This window comes from Mytilus californianus, unplaced genomic scaffold (assembly GCF_021869535.1).
Source record: "Mytilus californianus isolate M0D057914Y unplaced genomic scaffold, xbMytCali1.0.p SCAF_6, whole genome shotgun sequence".
NCBI classification, from domain to species: Eukaryota; Metazoa; Mollusca; class Bivalvia; order Mytilida; family Mytilidae; genus Mytilus; species Mytilus californianus.
This window is the reverse complement of record NW_026262712.1, coordinates 77,050,781-77,058,188: the sequence shown is the minus strand read 5'-3', so window position 1 is coordinate 77,058,188 and position 7,408 is coordinate 77,050,781.

Genomic DNA, 7,408 nt, shown 5'->3' with positions numbered 1-7,408 from the left:
ATCACTCCTATATTTTCAACAAAATTTGACTTATTTGTAGATCTTTTCTTGCTGATTATTTTAGCTTTTTAAATCGTATTTCTAACTTTTATAATTTTTAAGAAAAAAGGCAAAAAACCCTAAAGCTTGGTACAAATTGTCATTAAAGAGCAAGAACTCCAAAAAGGAGACGACTGTCGATTTAGGCCATGTTGACTTGTTTGTAGAATTACTTGCTGATCATTTTTGCCTTTAAAGTGTCGATCTATCTAAGAAATAGTATTATAGTTTTCAAGATTATAGGCAAAAAAAAACTAAAGAAGGATAAAAATCATCATTTGAGAGCAATAACTCCAATTAGGAGTCAACTGAAGATTTCAGCAATAAATTTATAAGTAGATCTTGTCTTGCTGATGATATTTGCTAATTTAAGTCTTTATCTTTTATAATTTTTTACAAAATTAGGAAAAATGCCAGTAAAGGGCAATAACTCCAATAAGGAGAAGTAGGAAGATTTTGGCTGTGTTGTATTATTTGTAGATCTTGTCTTGCTGATCATTTTTGCTTATTCAAATTTCTATCTATCTATTAGAGTTTTTAAGATATGACCCAAAAATGCAAAAAAAATGGGTAAATAGTCATTAATAAAGGGCAACTTCTTCAATAAGGGGTCGTTTGACTTTCAGCCATTTAACTTGATAGATCTTTTCTTGCTGATCATTTTTGTTGAGCCTGCGACTTTTGTCGCAGAAAGCTCGACATAGGGATAGTGATCCAGCGGCAGCGGCGGCGTTAGCTAACTTCTTAAAAGCTTTATATTTTAGAAGCTTGAAGACCTGGATGCTTCATACTTTGTATATAGATGCCTTATGATATGAAGTTTCCGTCTGTCATATGTCCATTGTCCTTGACCTCATTTTCATGGTTCAGTGACTACTTGAAAAAAAAGTCAACATTTTTTGTAATGTTTATTTCTTTCTTATTATGAGTAATAGGATAACTATATTTAGTATGTGCGTACCTTGCAAGGTCCTCATGCCTGTCAGACAATTTTCATTCGACCTCAACCTCATTTCATGGATCAGTGAACAAGGTTAAGTTTTCATGGTCAAGTCCATATATCAGATACTATAAGCAGTAGGTCTACTATATTTAGTATATGGAATGATTGTAAGGTTTACATGTCCAACTGGTAGGTGTCATCTTACCTTGACCTCATTTTCATGGTTCAGTGGTCAAAGTTAAGTTTTTGAGTTTTGGTCTTTTTTTCTAAGACTATATGCAATAGGTCAACTATATTTGGTGTATGGAAATATTTTATGATGTACATGTCAGTCTTGCAGGTTTTATTTGACCTTGACCTCATTTTCACAGTTCATTTCTCAGTGTTACGTTTTTGTGTTTTGGTCTGTTTTTCTTCAACTATAAGCAATAGATCAACTATATTTGTTGTATGGAAGGATTGTAAGGTGTATATGTCTGTCTGACAGGTATCATCTGACCTTGACCTCATTTTCATGGTTCATTGGTCAATAGTAAGTTTTCATGGTTAAGTTTGTTTCTTAGATACTATAAGCAATAGGTCAACTATATTTAATGCATACATTGATTTTAAGGTGTACATGTCTGTCTGCCATGGTTCATCTGACCTTGACCTCGTTTTCATGGTTAAGACTGTTTCTTAGAAACTAAAAGCAATAGGTCAACTATGTTTGGTTTATTGAATGATTGTAAGGTGTACATGTAATTCTGGTTTGGTTTATCCGACCTTGACCTCATTTTCTTGGATCATGTTAAGTTTATGTGTTACTTGTAGTAAAGCTTTAAATTTAGGACTATCAACATAAAATCAATGGTTAGTAAAGAAGGCAAGACATTTCAGCGTGTGCACTCTTGTTGCTATTAACAGTATCTCTCAATCTATTATTGTTTTCAAGATTATAGGCAAAAATGAACAAAAACGGTAAAATTCATCATTTTAGGGCATTACCTCCTATAAGAAGTCATCTCGACAGTTTTGATTTAAATGACTTATAGGTAGATCTCAACATAACATCTTTCTTTACAGTTTTTAAAATAATAGACAACCTTGCATTTTACCTTTATGTTCTATTTTTACGTATGTTAGCCCATATTGGTTGGCTGGCAGGGTCATTGGACACTTTTTATACGACCGCGAAGACATTTGGTTTCAGGACAATATCTTAAGTTTAAGTGTATGGATCTCTATGAAATTTTACCAAAAGGTTCAATACCACTAAAGAAAGGTTGGGATTTTTTTGGGAGTGATGGTCCCAACCGTTTATGAATTAGGGGCCAAAAAGGGGCCCAAAACAAGCATTTTTCTAGTTTCAGGACAATAACTTGTGTATAAGTATATTGATTGCTCTGAAATTGTACCACAAGTTGAAGGTTGGGATTCATTTTGGGGGTAATTGTCCAAACCGTTCAGGAATTAGGGGCCAAAAAGGGTCTAAAACAAGCATTTTTCTAGTTTTCAGACAATAACTTGTGTTAAGTGTATTGATGTCTCTTAAAATGTACCACATTTTATAAAAAGAAAATTTTCTTCAAATGTTATTTTTTTTTGGGAGTGATGGTCCCAACCGTTTATGAATTAGGGGCCAAAAAGGGGCCCAAAACAAGCATTTTTCTAGTTTCAGGACAATAACTTGTGTATAAGTATATTGATTGCTCTGAAATTGTACCACAAGGTTCAATACCACAAGTCGAAGATTGGGATTCATTTTGGGGGTAATTGTCCAAACCGTTCAGGAATTAGGAGCCAAAAAGGGTCTAAAACAAGCATTTTTCTAGTTTTCAGACAATAACTTGTGTTAAGTGTATTGATGTCTCTTAAAATGTACCACATTTTATAAAAAGAAAATTTCTTCAAATGTTATTTTTTTTTTGGGGGTGATGGTCCCAACCGTTTATGAATTAGGGGCCAAAAAGGGGCCCAAAACAAGCATTTTTCTAGTTTCAGGACAATAACTTGTGTATAGTATATTGATTGCTCTGAAATTGTACCACAAGGTTCAATACCACAAGTCGAAGGTTGGGATTCATTTTGGGGGTAATTGTCCAAACCGTTCAGGAATTAGGGGCCAAAAAAGGGTCTAAAACAAGCATTTTTCTAGTTTTCAGACAATAACTTGTGTTAAGTGTATTGATGTCTCTTAAAATGTTCCACATTTTATAAAAAGAAAATTTTCTTCAAATGTTATTTTTTTTTGGGGGGTGGGGGGGGGTTTAAAAAAAATAATAAATTTTTTTTCAGGGGGTTATCCTCAAGATTTAAGAAATTGTCAATTTTCCAAAGAAAAATTGGGGGTCACAATTGCTTATTCTTTGTATATAGTCTGAAAACAGATTTACTAAGTATTGCCCAACAGCAGTGTATTGCACAAAAGCAAGAAATCTTCAATTGAATATAAATTCAATTCATATAACCAAATTTAAGTTCTTTGACTACATTTATTCTGTGTCAGAAACCTATAATATGTCAAATATTTAATAACAATCCAAATTCAGACCTGTATCAAGCTTGAATATTGTGTCCATTTTTGCCTCAACTGTTCAGGGTTGGACCTCTGCGGTCGTATCCAGCTGCGCTTGGCGAAGCAGTTTATTTAAACTAGATACCCCAATGATGATTGTGGCCAAGTAGATTACTGTAAATTCATTATTGCAAGGTTTTTATCAATTGCTGCGAATAATGGGACTTCATGAGTTTCGCAATAATAAGAATTTGTATTCTGATAACAAATACATATAACTTTATGTAGCTTTTCCTAAAATCTTGACAATTAAACTCTTCATTCTTCAAAAATCAAAATAATGAATGCACGCAATAATTTGTGAAATGTTTCTCTCAACAAATCAAATACTCAGAATAAGTCTACAATGCGACTACCTATGTATATTCCTAGATTTTTAATTAAAACAAATATGGAAATGAAACAAAAAGTGGTTGTGTGGTATTTTTTTATTAAAGCTCTGATTGTCAATATTGTATAGTGAAGTTATTGTGTAATGATCAATGATAATTAAATCACTTTGTCATATTCTACTCTTAACTTGTGTAAAATGCCCTGCTTATAAGGTTGCTTAATTATGCAAACACAAAGACAAAGGGGAGGTTTGTTAATATATATTAGGCATCCTCACATTGGAGACATTAAAAGAAAAGCATTATTTTTACAAATGTATAACTGGTGAAACACCACCCAACATAATTTTATAACAACCATAAAAAAGTTACTTTCAATGAAAGCAGCATGGATATGACAAAGTGATTCTTCTGCAAATTTATATAATAAACTTGTGACTAATATTTTTTGGTCACAATTAGGTTTTCTAGATTAACTTGTATAATAAAACTGCACTGGTTAAACAATGCAGGATTCTTGCTGCAATTTTCATAAGTCAATGTGATAACCCTGATTGTCTGGTGAATATTGTAGTTCATGATCATTAAATGCCAGGATCTTTCTCTTTAGAAAAAATATTCTTTGCAGAAAGTCTACATGTTATCTTTTTGTGCAACATAATAAATGTGACCTTTGATAAATAAAGCTTAGAAAAATTGAATCAGCGTTTAATATATTCATATGTTATTATTTTTCCAGTTATAATATTTAAAAGATCTGTGTGCAGCAAGGCTTCCAAAACGGTCATATATGCCGGACATTTGTATAATGTCCGGTAAAAGTCCGGCTGGGCAAAGCATGAAACGGTCATCTACTTTTTAGTATTCAAGGCTTTAAGAGACGGTCATTTTAACATAATTCGCGATCTTTTTGACCCAACGTTTTGCCTTTAACAGCCACACATTTCCGATCATAAAAGTTACATGATCATTAAGTACTATCAAAACAACCCCTACTTTAATACCTTCTCATTTTAATCAAGGCTAATTAGTTGTCAAACAGCTGAAATTTACCTGTTCAGGTGACAGGTAAACTATTTTGAACCGGACATTGATCGGTCTATTCAAAGTTATTTTCTTACATTTCAGCGGTTTGCATCTAATTAATTTTGTCAAAAAGATTTAAATTATCAGAAATACGTTTACAAATATGATTTGATGAAAAAATTAAAAAGGTGAAAATGAAAAATCGTCATAACCACGTTGTTTGAACCTAGAGACATGTCTCTGTTCGAACTAGTACACGTACACGTGTGCGCAGGTGTGAAATTTAATTATGCATCCTAATTTCTTAAAAAAATGCTTAAATTGTCATTGATACTGTTATCTCACGTTTATTTCGAATATTTTCTTGAAGAAATAACGTAGAAAGAGCTACTTCCACTAATTCACGCTTTGCAAACGTACACGGAATTTACGTATCCGTCTCTGGTCCAAGTTTTACCATTGTCAAGATAACATCCGATATAAAAACGAAAGTAAAGTTTTTGACAACGTTATTTTGCACAAATAAAGAGTCTAAGGCAGATATAAGTACGCTGATGTTGCACACTTCGAATGATGCACTGCCAATTTAACAGTTTACGTCAGAACTTCGAATTTGAATCAAAGAAAGTTTAATATCGTTTTTTTTAATGTCAATCATTGGGATGGCCGACTCGGCAACTGATTACCATAATTGCCTTTTGTTTATTTAGTCTTAAGGGATTAAAATCGGAATAATATATAAAATGTCCGGCTGGCTAAAAATAATTTTGGAAGCCCTGGTGTGCAGGTAACCTTTAATTTATATTTTGATTAGGAAAATGCACAAGGAACTACATATTACATTTGGTAAACAAACTTGTAGATCAATTTCAGTAACAGGGAAACAAGCAAAAATTAAATTTTCTGAACATTGACACAAATACTAAATTCACCTGATAGTAATGTGTAAAAAGAAATATGTGGTGAATGCTAAATAAAAATGATACAAGTAATTAAGGCAAGTGGTTTCCCTAAATTTTGCAAAATTCAAAACATTGACTTATGTTTAGCAACTATCATTCTGTAAATCAGAATTTATTTTTAGAACATTAAAGATTTGCAGCAAGAATCTTTCATTTGTTAATACCAGTTTATTGTAAAAATATTGGTGTATAAATATCACAGTAAAATATATATAACTCCTGAGACCCTTCATAACCAACAAAACAATAAAACATGGGACTAGTTTGTCACATAAGGCACTGAGAAAAATCACCCTTGTATGTTCCCTATAATCATCGTATTCAATATCACACCTTTCCAAATAGGTTTATCAATCTAATTTTTCTGATTATCACCAATTTCTTAATGCTAAAGTGAAAATGAACCCTTCTAGCATAAAATAACATTTGTAATCTTTTTTTTTTTCATTTTCAGAGTGCTGACATTTTATATTTTCTCTGAAGATAAATCTAAATAATTATTTAGGTCTTTCCACATTTTCCATAACCTATTTGGAATCTCATTTGCATTACGTCATTAATTCAATTATAAACCTTATCAACAATGCACAATTACCTTTCTAATAGAGAATTTGGGGTACATACAATTTCTCAGATAAATGGCACATCATACAATCACTACCTATTTATGGAATTCTTACAAAAATATTTGCACTATAATAACTACTTTGGTAATCAGGAATTGCTAACTATGACAAAATTAAAAGACAAATCTGTGTAATCTAACTGATTAAAATAGATACTTTATCCAATAAATACAGATTTTGTGTGAAATAATTATATTTCAGTGTTATCGTAATGCTAGCAAGTTAAAGGTTTGGTTGGCTTGCTTGCTTTGTTTGTATTAACGTTTGCTCAAGCATTGTAATTAAGATTGACATCTGCAAACAATATAAGTAGGCAGAGTTAAACCTGTATTTAGGTAAATTTTAATATTTGATAATGTCCAATCAAATTTAAATATAATGTATACAAGTTTAACCCCGCCTTTTTATATTGTTTTCATATGTCAATCTTAATTACAATGCTTGAGCAAACATTAATGTAACAAACAAAGCAAGCAAGCAAACCAAACCTTTAACTTGCTAGCATTAGGATAACAGCTGTATTAATGGAGGCTATTTATCCTTTGTATCATATTCTAGTCTCAAAATTATAGTTTTACTAATCTGTATTAATTGGATATTAAAAGTAAATGATAAAATGAACGAAAATCAAATAAAATAAACACCACCACCATTGAAATGATTATATACTATAATATTAAGGTATTGTGTAGACTAAATAATTTGGCAAGAGGTGCAGGCTATGATTTTGTATATACACATGACAGATATGAAGCATAACCATTATGAAAGCATGAATTTATTAAGAAGCAGTCTTATGGAATGATTAATACAACCTAACATCTGGAAGCTTATTTAATTTATATCGTTACTATTGAAATCCTACATCTTATTTGGAAATTAAATTTCTCATATTATTACATTATACTTTGCATTACTTTTTG